We start from the raw sequence: 13,048 nt of genomic DNA on the forward strand, positions 1-13,048 counted from the left end.
TGTGATGACTGCAACTAAACACTTCCTTTAGTTTTTGACCAGGGTGTCACATTGCTGTGGAGGAATTTAGGCCCACTCTTCCAACCAGAACTGTTTCAGTTCAGCAACATTTGTAGGTTTTAAAGTTGCTCAAAAACTGTTTTCAGGCCTTTCCACAATATCTCAGATTCACATACTTTTTTTAAAAAAAAAAAAAAATCATTGATTATTGTGTGGTGGCACAGTGGGTTGGACCGGGTCCTGCTCTCCAGTGGGTCTGAGGTTCGAGTCTCACTTGGGGTGCCTTGCGACAGACTGGCGTCCCATCCTGGGTGTGTCCCTTCCCCCTCCGGCCTTACGCCCTGAGTTGCTGGGTTAGGCTCTGGTTCCCCGCGACCCTGTATGGGACAAGCGGTTCAGAAAATGTGTGTGTGTGTGTGAGTGTGAGATTATTGTCTTGCTGCACGTGTCACAGACAGAGAACAAACATGCAGGACGGTGAACCCAAGCACAGGATCTTTATTGTGAGCTGGAGGAACAAGGCAAGTATCGTGCTCAGAGAAAGAAGAACAGTCCGGTAGATTCGTACACATTGTTTGGGGAAGCGAATCCAGGGACATGGTCTTGAAGGATGAAACAATAGGTCGATATCGTGGAAGTCTTGGAGCTGGGCAGGGAAACAGGAAGGAAAGGCACAAAGAGTGAGAACAGAGTTCATGATGCTACTGTGCGCAGAGAGCCCGGTTATCTCTAGTGAGATTCCAGAAGGTGGTGGTTCAGTGCCTTACGTTCTCCCGTCCTGATTAGCCTCAGGTGTCCTTGTTAGGGGTGCAGTGGAGGGCGTGACAGCATGTCCTTCAGCTTTAACTGATGGATGGCCTGACATTCTCTTTTGAAATTTTCCGACACAACAAGGAATTTATGATTTCTTTAGTAATAGCAAGACACCATATAGGCACTGTCATGAAGCGGTTCTTCAGGTTACTGAAAGCTCACTGCGCCTGTTCACTCAGAATCAAACGAGTCTCCTTACCTGCCATGAGGGCCGTGAGGTGGACGGCGATGGGGCTGAAACCGCTGATGAATCTCCTATAGAAGATGGTAAACCCAGGAATGTTGTAGGGCCTTCACAGTTCTGGTTGGGTAGCTGTCAGGCACATGGTCATCAGGCACTCCAATGACATACCTATGGCAATAAACAGGCTATGTATGGGCCTGTCTATTATTAATAATACAATTTTCAGATTACTCTTTTTTTAATAAAGTTATCAATGTAATACACAATTAAAAACAGTTAACAACAAATTTGCAACCAAACAAATTTAAAACTACATTTCCTACAGTTGGTCAACAAGGCTTACTAAAAAGCCATTACATAAAATGCATTGTCAATATAATAGCAAAGTCTCTCTCCAATAACATATTCAAAACCCATAAAAAGAAAACAATCCCCTTTCCTGGCTTCAAAATGTACAACTGACTTACGTCCTCCCCACGTCAACATACCTATGAAAGGACTGTCCCCCAATAGCAGCCTAACCTAGGTCATCATATCACATAGATGCATCTTCCAAAACACAGAAAATACTTCTAAATTACAACATAAAACTTTACCATACCATCTAAAACCTAAAATCAGACTAATAAAAAGCAAACACACACATAATAAATTAGTCATCAATATAAAAAACAGTTAAAAGTGCACAAACCTAATAAAACAAGACTACTAAAATCTGTGAATAAAATACTATACAGATAAAATCCACATAAATTAAAAAAATAAATATAACAGGGAAATATTCATGTACAAAGGGGTAGGACAGAAAAAAAGTACAATATGTTTTAAAAAGATGCAGTTCCAAAAAGCAGATGTCCACCCTCAGAGCTTCAAGCACATTTTTCCACGAGGCCTTTCCATCTGTCCCTTGCCTTATGGTAGCACCAGGCGATCACATCCCACTTTGTCCTAAACTTCAGATCAGCTCGAATTTTCAAAAAAAAACACCATACGCTCCCATTTTCAACCCCTTTCGGACAAGGGTAATGCATGCATTCCACAATTCTCTCTTTGTCAAACTCAGAATCAACCATATCCTACCCGAGGCTGCTTTGTTTACCTTTGGGGACAGTCCTTCATGATATCATCAACAGTCAACGCCGTCTCGTCGTCTAACTCCCCGCACAAGGGCTCGACTAGTGTCTAGACTGTCCTGGCATAACCGAAATCCCAAAAAACATATTTAATCGTTTTCGCACCTAAACACTGGGGTCGCGAGCAGTCGGGATGTCCGGTCAACCTGTACCTATAAAATGTATCCATTATGGGTAATCTTTCATGGAGGCACTGACAGTTTAAATCCAGTAGCCTATTGTCGAGCCCCTTTGGCCGAATTCGGGCCCAAATGTCTTCCCCAAGGCCCAACGTCACTCGCGTTCCCCTCCTCTCCAACAAAGGATTATATAACACTTTGTGCTTGAGAAGGGTATTTGCGTCAGTGTCTGTCGGAATGATCTTGCTCCATTTCACCATCTGTTTATAGTGGTCTGGTAGAGACTCGGCCCTTGGTCCAACATTAGACCACGAATTCACCAAATGCCGCAATGGAAAAGACAGCCAGAGGTGAACAAAATGCTGGTGTGGGTGTTCCAGGGGAGCTGCCAGATGGAAGCAGTGGTGCGCAAAAAAAAAAGGCAATCAAATTTTAAGGGGAAGTCAGGAACCCCCCCTTCCGCCCCTGCCCTTCCCTAGATACATCACCTCCCTCCTCAGAAACTCATGCTTCCAACCCCATACCAAGCCAAACACGTCTTTAACAAACCCTTTCCTTAAATTGCGAGGCATGGGGCAGACATGAGCTAAATGGAGTAAGGTCGGGAGGACGTCGACTTTCAAAATCAATACCTTACCCAGGAAGGACAGGGACCTCACCTTCCACAGCCCCATCTTCTGCCTAGCTATCGCAAGACGCTCTTCCTAGTTGACTCGGGCCGCTCCTTCTGAAAGAAAACCCACACCCAGCACTCTGAGGGGACTGCTGCAAAGCGAGAGAACACCAAAGGTGCCTTTTCACGCTCCCTAGAATCCGAAGTACTTTACCTCTGTCTTCCCTTCGTTGAGCCCCGAACCCGAGAACCTACCGAACGCCTGAGTCAGGTACAGTACTTAGGTGAGTGAGTGGTCGGAACACGTGAACAGGACTGTGTCGTCTGTGTTCTGAACCAACTTGACAGTCCTACCCGCCTACCGGAATGAGCAACCCATCTCTTCCTGGGTGTGCCCAAATTGCTGCCCCTGAATTGCTGCCCCAAGCGGTTCCACGTACAAAATGTAGAGAAGGGGAGACAACAGACACCCCTGTCTTACCCCACTCATCTGGGGCACCCACTCCCCAAGAGAGCAGTTAATGGAAACTCGGCTACCAACCTCATTATAGAGTGTTCGAACCCACCTGAGAAAAATGGGGCCCAATCCCAATTTGCCCAAAACAATAAACATAAATTTGTGATCCACCCAATCAAACGCCTTCTCCTGGTCCAGGCTGACCAGCTCTAGGACGACTCTTCGGTCCTCCACCCAGGTGATCACAACTCTCATAAGATGTAAATTCCAGACCGCTGAGCGCCCAGGAACTCCGCACGTCCTCAGACGCTCGATAAGGATTTTGGCTATTAACTTTACGTCAACACAGAGCATACCATGGGGCCTCCAGTTGCTCAGATCAGCTTTATCAACTTTCTTATGCAACAAGGACAAAACCCCTGACCTGATGCTCTCCGTTAGCTTACCTCGGGTCAGCACTTCTTCCACAGCCTCGAGGAAGACAGGGCCCAGGACATTCCAAAATGTGGAATAAACCTTGGTCTTTCCTCCAGTTCATTCTGGATAGCAGCTCAGACAGTTCCCCCAGAGTGATGGGTGCTCTAAGCGGGCCCAGGAATCAGCCAGGAGGGTCGCCTGCAAACGCTGTAAAAAAGGTCCCCTGTGACGAGGTCAGTTTCCCGTACCTTAAAAAGACTTTTATAAAACTCTGTAACAACCTCAAGCATTCGGGCTGTATCCTTAACCAGCTCTCCTTGCCTAGTTCTCAAAGAAGTGAAACCCATATCGCATTGAAAATCCCTCACTTTAATAAAGAAAAAGGAGAAACATTTTTCATCTTCCTCCAATTCTCTTATTCGGGCTCTTGCAAGGAGAGCACTAGTTTGCTGGTCATACAGTCGCCTCAATTCCGCTTTTAGTTCCGCTTCTCTGTCACTATTAAAATCTTTTCCGTTATTATGGTGGGCATAAAGCTTTCCCAACTTTTTCTCCACTTTCCGAATAGTTCTGCAAGATCGGACCTTCCTACAGAAACAATATTGCCCGGTAATAGTTCGCACCTTTGTTTTGGTGGCTTCCCATCAATCCGAAGCAGAGCTGCAGAAGGGTTTGATCTCCTGCCATACCTTAAAATGTTCATAAAAAAGGTCCCTGTACTCTTTCTCCTTCAAAACATCTACATCCAGTTTCTAGTTCCCAGGACCATGCAACAGGGCCTCTATGGAAACCGTAATCTCCACCATCAGATGGTCCGTCGATCAGTAAGGAGAGAGACGAACCCATTTAAAAACAGAGTCGGAAGCTAAAATGTAATCCAGGTGACTTTGTGCTCCTCTACTGTTAGACCAGGTAACGTCCGGACTGGGGTTGCATACTCTAAAACCATCAGAAAGACCACCGCACCCCCCTAAGACCAAATCTGAGCATAAAATTAAGATGTTTGATGCTACCATCCTAGGATCACCTCTATCCCCTCTAAGCTCTGCAGCAGCACCTCGTAGCAAGAAAGCAGAAAACGATCTTAGCCAAAAGGCCGAGAAGCAATCAGATTACTCTTTTACTTCAGGAGGTTGGTCAGAGTATTTTGAACCTTGTATGTCCGTTATTAGCAGAGAGAGGGATATCGTGGTGTGGTGGGTCTGGGGTTGGAGGCCTACTTGGGATGCGCAGTGGCTCCCTGCTTCTCCCTGTATTTGCTTTCCCCAATGTGCAGAGGAAGGACCTGGCAACCCACATTTCTCACTTGAATTCCCTCAAAAACTATGCAAGTGGTCATTATAATAGGTCCAGTTGTAACATAACTACCTACTTGAGATGCACACCAGCTTTACCGCTTCATTCAGTTTCACTTATCCAGTCATTCGGGTGAATGTAGATTTGAGCATCTTCTGTTTTCAAGTTGGGCAATTTTCAGCATCATAATCTTAGTTATGCAACTGGCAGAAGAGGTCCATAACTGCTGTGCTTTGTGTTTTTTTTTTTTTTTTTGGATGATATCTGAAACTCCAGCTCGTTGGCAGATATCTCTGAAGCATTTCTAATACGCAAGAACTTCTTCGTAGTTTTTTGTTGGCATGCTGCCATTTCTCCCCAGTCATTCTTTCTCAGGTGTATATGCCTGTAGCCATTCCTTTTGTTCTTTTATGAGCTACCTTGTTGAATGTTTTCCTAATACAGTAGTCATCCAAGATTGCAGCTCTCAGTCTTCTTACTATCACCATGAATATTTGTAAGTCATGATCTCTGAGTAGGTACAAACTTTTCTAAGTCTTCTTACACCCTTGGTATGTAGCAGCTCTTTGCAAATCTGTTTTCTCAGCCTCAGGATCAACTGGAACACTGAAAATATTTTTTTCATACAGCAACACCATGTCATGTTCATTTGACTGTCTTTGTTTTCACGCAGCGGGGGTGCGGTGGCGCAGTGGGTTGGACCACGGTCCTGCTTTCCGGTGGGTCTGGGGTTCGAGTCCCGCTTGGGGTGCCTTGTGACGGACTGGCGTCCCGTCCTGGGTGTGTCCCCTCCCCCTCCGGCCTTACGCCCTGTGTTACCGGGTAGGCTCCGGTTCCCCGTGACCCCGTATGGGACAAGCGGTTCTGAAAATGTGTGTGTGTGTGTGTTTTCACGCAACGAGGGGCGCGGTGGCGCAGTGGGTTGGACCGCAGTCCTGCTCTCCGGTGGGTCTGGGGTTCAAGTCCCGCTTGGGGTGCCTTGCGACGGACTGGCGTCCCGTCCTGGGTGTGTCCCCTCCCTCTCTCCAGCCTTGCGCCCTGTGTTGCCGGGTAGGCTCCGGTTCCCCGTGACCCTGTATGGGACAAGCGGTTCTGAAAATGTGTGTGTGTGTGTGTTTTCACGCACTGGTTTTCAATGAGAATTGCTTTTATTGTCATTCTGCCCTCGCTAGTAGGATGATGTAGTGATGATTTCTAGCTTGACGATAGCTAAAAACAGGTTCCTCAACAAGCATCCAAGAGACAGCAAGCAAGTACGTTGAAAATGTTTACTGTAAGAAGCGTGAAACTACACAGTACAGAACAAAAATGTTACAACGGCCTATAACATATTTAACTTTCTTTTACACTAACAAACATCGAGTCATTAATTATCTTATACAACACAAAGACACAACGTGCTGCCAATATCGCTCATTAGCCACTGCTGCTAACTACTACTAAGTTAACTTTATGCTAACTTAATATTGAAAATACCATAGACAGGCTAACGCCGTTAGCATCACCTGTTTTTTTTTTTTTTAAGTTTACTACACACTTAGCAACCGTGCTGCAAATAACCACTACACGTAACTTTAAGAATAAGTATTACTTACAGAGTTATGTTCCTAGAGTTCAACAGCACGGGAAAGAAAAGTGAACGAGGAGTGGAAAACAACAGCTCTGCTCCTAACTTTCTTCGGATAACTACGTGAACAAGCAGTACAACACAATCAGCTCTAAACGACTCTCTTAAAGAGACAGCACAGTCATATAATTTTAAACTATTGAAACTCAGAGTGTAACTGAGCGGAGAAAAATGTTTCCAGCAAGGAAGATTGCTAAACACATGGTGGCAGAAGTTTGCAATGCTCATGCAGAAATCACACAGTCATTGGTGAAGCGATCATCTGAGGCAAGTATGATGCCCATCATGCCTGGAAGAAAATATCCACGCAAATTGTTGATTAAAAAGATGGACTGGACGAGTGTGTGGGTGGCAGTGGTTTGTTTGGAAATTATAGCTGCACTGGTTCAATAAAAGGGATAGCCACGCCTCATACTGATGTCTTCTACCATTTATTCAGACACCGTGAAAACTACAAAAAACGAAGACATAAAAATATTCAAGCATACATCTTTCACATAGTTCAAATTCTCTCATGTTCGTTAACACACCAGCACGATCACGTTTTTACAACGCAAGTATAATAACACGATAAATACGCACAAAACAATCACATTTGTTCACATATAAAGCAAATCAACAGACATTATAACACAATTTAAACTAAAGTGACAATTACCGTGTGCGCCCTTTGAACCTTATGCAGAAAATGTCGCTTCAGAAGTCGTGCTTCGCTGCTGCACGTCCTTCTTCTCCATCCATAACACCTTCCACAATTCAACATTCCCTCTCTCAATTGAACTCAGATCACATGACCCATTAAACTCTGCATTTAACAACCGAAAGAGTTACATTCTTAATATCACACGGTATTTATTACATTTTAATGATTTGAAAAAACTGACCAAACTCAAATGAAAGAAATTTCTAACAAAAAAAATGAGCCAGACTCTCAAACCTGTCTTTGAGACAATTACACTCCCAGCAAATTACTACGATTTATGATAACCTTTATGCAACGTTTAATAAATCTAGTAATTTCTTAAACTAAATTTCAGAACTAAATAACTGTCTGTTTACCCTATCTGCAATCTACTGAGTCAAATACTTAAATCCTTGACGCTGATAGGCATTAGAGACCATTTCTATTGAACCCACTTTTTAGTTGCTCTCTATTAATACAACTAATTTATGAATATGATGTTCAAGAATTGAGTTGTTGACCCTCTTTTCCTAGCTTCCTATTTCCTATTTGTATTGTGGCCTTTCTGACTAACCCATTTTCACTGACATCAAGCACTCTTCCAAGTCTCCATTCATTACGAGGAACTCCTTTCTCTTGAACAATGACAACGTCACCAATCCTTACATTTCGTCTTGGAGAGCACCAGCGTTGTCTGATGGTGAGATTTGCGAGATATTCCTTTCTCCATCTACTCCAGAATTGCTCTGTCAGATATTGTACTCTGCGCCACCTTTTCTTAGCATACAAATCTTCTGCCAAAAATTTTCCTGGTGGAGGCAGTGGAACAGAGGCCTTCATGGTGAGTAAATGGTTTGGTGTAAGTGGCTCTAGGCTTTTGGGATCATTGATGGTATTAGTATTGAGTGGGTGGCTATTTATAATTGACATGGCTTCATAAAAGAATGTTCTCAAAGAAGCATCATCTAATCTTCCAGCACTTTGTGAAAGGATCCAGTTTAGGATGTTCCTAACGGTCATGATCTGCCCCTCCCAAACACTTCCCATGTGACTGGCATCAGGTACGTTCATAGTAAAGTCACATTGCTTACTTAGCTCAAAAACAATCAACCTCTCCTTGTCCACTTCCTTTAAAGCCCTGGTCAACTCATTCGTTGCCCCAACGAAATTTGTCCCTTGGTCCGACCTAATCTTTCTCACAGCTCCACGGATAGCTATAAAACACTACAAGGCGTTTATGAAGGCATCAGTTGTTAGATCTTCCAACATCTCTATGTGAATTGCCCTTGAGGAGAGACAGATGAATATCAGACCATATCTTTCATGTTCCTTGCGACCTTGTTTAGAGTGAAACGGTCCAAAACAATCCATTCCACAATAGGAGAATGGTGGAGAGGGGTCGACACGGTTGACAGGGAGATCCGCCATCTTTTGTGTTTCAGTTGGCCTACAAGCTCTCCTGCATGTTACAGATTGTTTAATGTAGTTCGCCACAACTTTGCTGCCACCAACAGTCCAGTAACCATTTGCTCTCAGTTCGTTGAGGGTTTGTCCTCTGCCTTGGTGCTGTGTTCTTTCATGACAGTAATCTAGAATTAGACGTGTGACCACTCCATCTCTCGGTAGAATTACTGAGTGCTTCAAGTCAAGAGGTAAAGAAGCTCTTCTCAATCGCCCTCCTACCCTGAGAACACCATCTTGTAACACTGGGTCAAATTGGAACAAGTGATGACTATGTGGCAGTCGACCATGACTCAATATTCGAATTTCTTCTTTGAAAGCATCCTTTTGTGCCAATTTTACCAGTGCGATACTGGCCTCTTTCCTGTGTTCGACATTTATGGGTTTTGCTCCTTTGCCCCTTTTTGCTAGTTGCTGGATGTGAGCAACAACATTCAGTGCTGTGTGCCATTTTGAGAATTGATTAATTCTCTCCAAAAAATTTGCCTCCTCTCTTACTTTTGTTTGCAGTACTTGTGTTACTTTGACTTCAGGATCTTCCACCAGGAGGTCCGCAGTAAACTTTGGCATTACAATCTCTCTTTCCCATAGAAACTTCGGTCCAGTAAGCCAATTTGAATTAATCAACTCTGATACCTTGAGACCTCTTGAAGCGTGATCTGCTGGGTTTTGATCAGTGTTTACGTAGTGCCATTGTGCAGGGTCTGTTGCTTCTCTGATTCTTTGGACTCTATTTGCTACAAAAACATGGAACCTGTGAAACATCCTCTCTACGTCACAGATAACTGCAATTGGGTGTTTACGAAACCTACAGAGCACTCCTGTCAGCCCATTTGTGAGGTCAGGTCCAGTTAATAAGTGATCATTCAGAGCTGTGCCATCGTACTTGGCAGAACAGTCGAACACAACTCTAATTTTTTCTGGCTTTCTTGGGTGATAAACCCCTTGGTGAGGGATATACCACACTTCTCCTTCCTTAGGTTGATGTTCAGCTCTTTCTGCATCACCATCCTCGAAGACACCTTCCATAAATTTAATGTAGTCATCTTTGAATTTGGGATTCTTCTCCAGTCTCCCTTTCAGGCATTTGAGGCACACCAGAGCCAGCCTCTTAGTTTCTGGCAGTTGGGGGCATCTCTTAAAGGTGAGGAGCATTTCTACAAACCCATCTGCATTCTGGTGTGTCCTTGCATTCAGAAATTGCATGAACCGTATATCATCTTGTGATATGTTCTTTTCCCCTCGGTTTGTATCTCTGAAATCGGATTCAAGGGCTCTAATGACAGCAGCTGGTGTCAATTGTGGAAGTTCCTTGACGGATACATGATGGCACAGACCTGTTACTTCTGTTGACCTTGCAACCCTTGATATGCTGCCAACAATGCTCCAACCCTGGTCTGTCTTGATGGCATACGGCTCATCATCACCTCCTGTGATGACTTGTCGTGGTGCCAGCGCTCTCGAGTAATCATAACCTATTAGGAGTCCAACTTTGCAATCCATAAGCCTTGGTATTTCTTGTGCTATTACATTCAAATGTTTCCTCCTTCTGGCTGCTTTAGGGGTAGGAATGTGGGAACATTCAACTGGAATGAAATCTCTAGTATAGGCAGGCGGCAGGTTAACAAGACTTTGAGATGAAAACTGTGGGGGTATGGACGACGGATGGAGGCGGCAGTGAAGGACTGAAGTAGTTGGACCAAAAAAAAAAAAAAGGTTTATTTTCCTTTACTAAAAGGTATTCTTCAAAACACATTAACTCCAGCCAAATACAAAACAGACATTAAGTTTCAAAGAACATGAGGCCTATGAGCCATGGGCTTAACCCCTTGCATCAACAGCAATGCATAGCTCTCCTATTTACTGCATGAGAGCCTGTCTGCATAAGTTATGCATCAATTGGCAACCTCCTCTAGTGCCCTAATACAAACTTATATAGCAGTAACGCCACCCTTCTGGTTATACCATAACAGCCTCAACTATTCCAAAGCACACCTCCCCAAAAATTACATCCAACATAAGTACTAAAACATACAAACAATACAAAACATTTTCTACTATAAATATCCCTACGTTACAACTTATAAAAACATTTATCACATTACACAATAAAAAAACCCCTGTCTAGTTGGTTGTGCCCAAGGACTCCCACCTAGAAATACCCCAAATGCTTCACTCCATCTGGTTTACAACACAAGGTACCAAACACCACAGAATGCCAGATAGCTGTATGGTAAGCAAAAAGTTTACAAAAATGATTTTCAAAAACAATAAATGCATTTATTTTTCACAATCAATTACATGTACTTGTCATACTTTGATGAAAGAAATGTTATTGATTAATGACAAACAGACAGATACCGGTAGGCCTTTCCCAACACCCAATCTAGTTCAAACAGAAAGTGTTAAATGGAATTCTAGACCAGAACAAGCAATGTAGCAGTACAAAGTGAAATGCATGTGACAGGCAACAACAGCAACAAGGTTCAGCACTTCATTGATGCTATTTTGCCAGCATCTTACTGATTCCTTGCAACCAACTTGCCTGTCACAGCTCAGTCTGTGACAAAAACCCTCTAACTCTAAGTCCACTAACTCTTTCACTCTGAACAATAGAATCTTTTCCCATCATTGTGGTGAGCTTTAATTTGACCGGCTCTAAGACTGCCCCTATTTGTTCACAAACCTCTTGGTTGACAAAGGTGTTGCTGCTCTGTGCATCTAATAGGACATACACTAAAGTCTCTGTTTCAGGAGTGGTGAGTGAAGAAATCCATACTGGCACTATCATAGATATGCTCCCACCATCGCCTTTGTCTACAAAACAAGAAAGGGAAGATGTGTTTTCTTCTGCTTGCTCATCATGGGATGGATCTGCTGCAGCAGAAGTACAGTCTTCGTGAAGTAGTGTTGGATGTCGCTTCTCACATACTCCACAAGTAGCTTTCTTCTTACAGTCCTTTGAGTTGTGCCCTTTCCTAAGGCAACCAAAGCACAGGTTATTGTCCAATATGAACTTTCTTTTGTCCTTACCAGGCTTATCGGCAAACTTCTGATATTTGTGGATAAAGTGGCTTTCTCCACAGCACATACATGTTACTGGGTTTGGACATGAAGATGAAGTGTTCACTTTCTTGGATCCATTTGAATCTTTCTGGCTGTTCTCCACAACTCTATATGTTTCCATGTCTGAGCTTGAATTTTCTGATGCTTTCACATTTGTGATGAACACATTAGCCCTTTGGCGCTTCACATCTCTTGAGGGCCTTTCTTCAGTAGACTTTAAGGCATGCAAGGATGTTACAGGATTGCAGACTACTTCTGCTTCTTCTGCCAAAAATTCAGGAAACTCTTTGAAATTAGGGTATTCCCCTGTTTGTCTCAACTGCTTTGTGACATGACAATTCCACCTAGAGGTTACACAATCAGGGAGTTTTCGTAACATCTTTTGATTCTCTTCACAGTCATTCAACACCTGAAGCCCTTTGATGTATGGCATAGCATTGCTACACACTGTCAGAAAATCACTGAATTGCCTCAGTTTAACTGGCTCTCTTGAGCCAATCTTTGGCCAGTTATTCAATTTTTCTCTAAATGCACACTGAATTATAAAGGGGTGACCATACCTACAGTTCAAAGCTTCCCATGCTTGATTGTAAGCTTCACCATCCTTTCTGTAGAAGCTTCCTTCTAATACAGATCGTGCCTCACCACTGATATATTTTTGTAAGTAGAACAACCTATCGGCTGGAGTTGTGCATCATCGTTCTATCAATGCCTTGAAACTTGCGCTCCACTCTAAGAAATTAAGTGGGTCTCCTGAGAAGACTGAAGGCTCAGGTGCAGGAAGTCTGACATGAGCTAATGTATCTTGTAAGGCTTGTACTAGCGATGCTTCGTGGTTATTGTTCTTGCATGCTTGTTCCTCTTTCATTTCTTTATAAGGTGCTGGAGGACAATTGGCCACTTCACTGTGTGCTACCTTGCTTTCATCTCCAGACTCACCTGAGTCAGTTTCAGAGTACGCTTTAAGCTTTGCTGCTATTACTTGAAGATCCCTCTGATTCTCCAGTCTTTTAAGCTCTTGTCTTTGTGCAGCAATAGCAGCTTCCATTTCTATTTCGACCTCCTTTGCAGCCAGCTGTGTGGCACACTCTACCCTCTTTGCTGTTATACATTGCTGTTCCGATGAACTGCTTGAGTGGTGACTGCTAACAGTAGATTTAGAGATTGTAGTCTCAAATAT

At 43.5% G+C, this 13,048-nt stretch overlaps 1 long non-coding RNA gene across 2 annotated transcripts; it reads right to left on the minus strand.

The window, feature by feature from the left end:
- Positions 1 to 490: 490 nt before the first annotated feature.
- LOC108929588 (uncharacterized) lies at positions 491 to 6,721 on the minus strand. 2 transcript variants are annotated; one of them, XR_001965773.1, is made up of 4 exons: positions 6,628 to 6,721; positions 3,766 to 3,959; positions 1,013 to 1,165; positions 491 to 868 (listed from the first exon to the last, which is right to left on the minus strand). It is a non-coding gene; the product is annotated as an uncharacterized LOC108929588 (long non-coding RNA). The 2 variants fall into 2 exon arrangements; XR_003798096.1 differs by having other exon boundaries at positions 491 to 646; positions 768 to 1,165.
- Positions 6,722 to 13,048: the final 6,327 nt, after the last annotated feature.

Source organism: Scleropages formosus, chromosome 13 (assembly GCF_900964775.1).
Source record: "Scleropages formosus chromosome 13, fSclFor1.1, whole genome shotgun sequence".
Classification (NCBI taxonomy): domain Eukaryota; kingdom Metazoa; phylum Chordata; class Actinopteri; order Osteoglossiformes; family Osteoglossidae; genus Scleropages; species Scleropages formosus.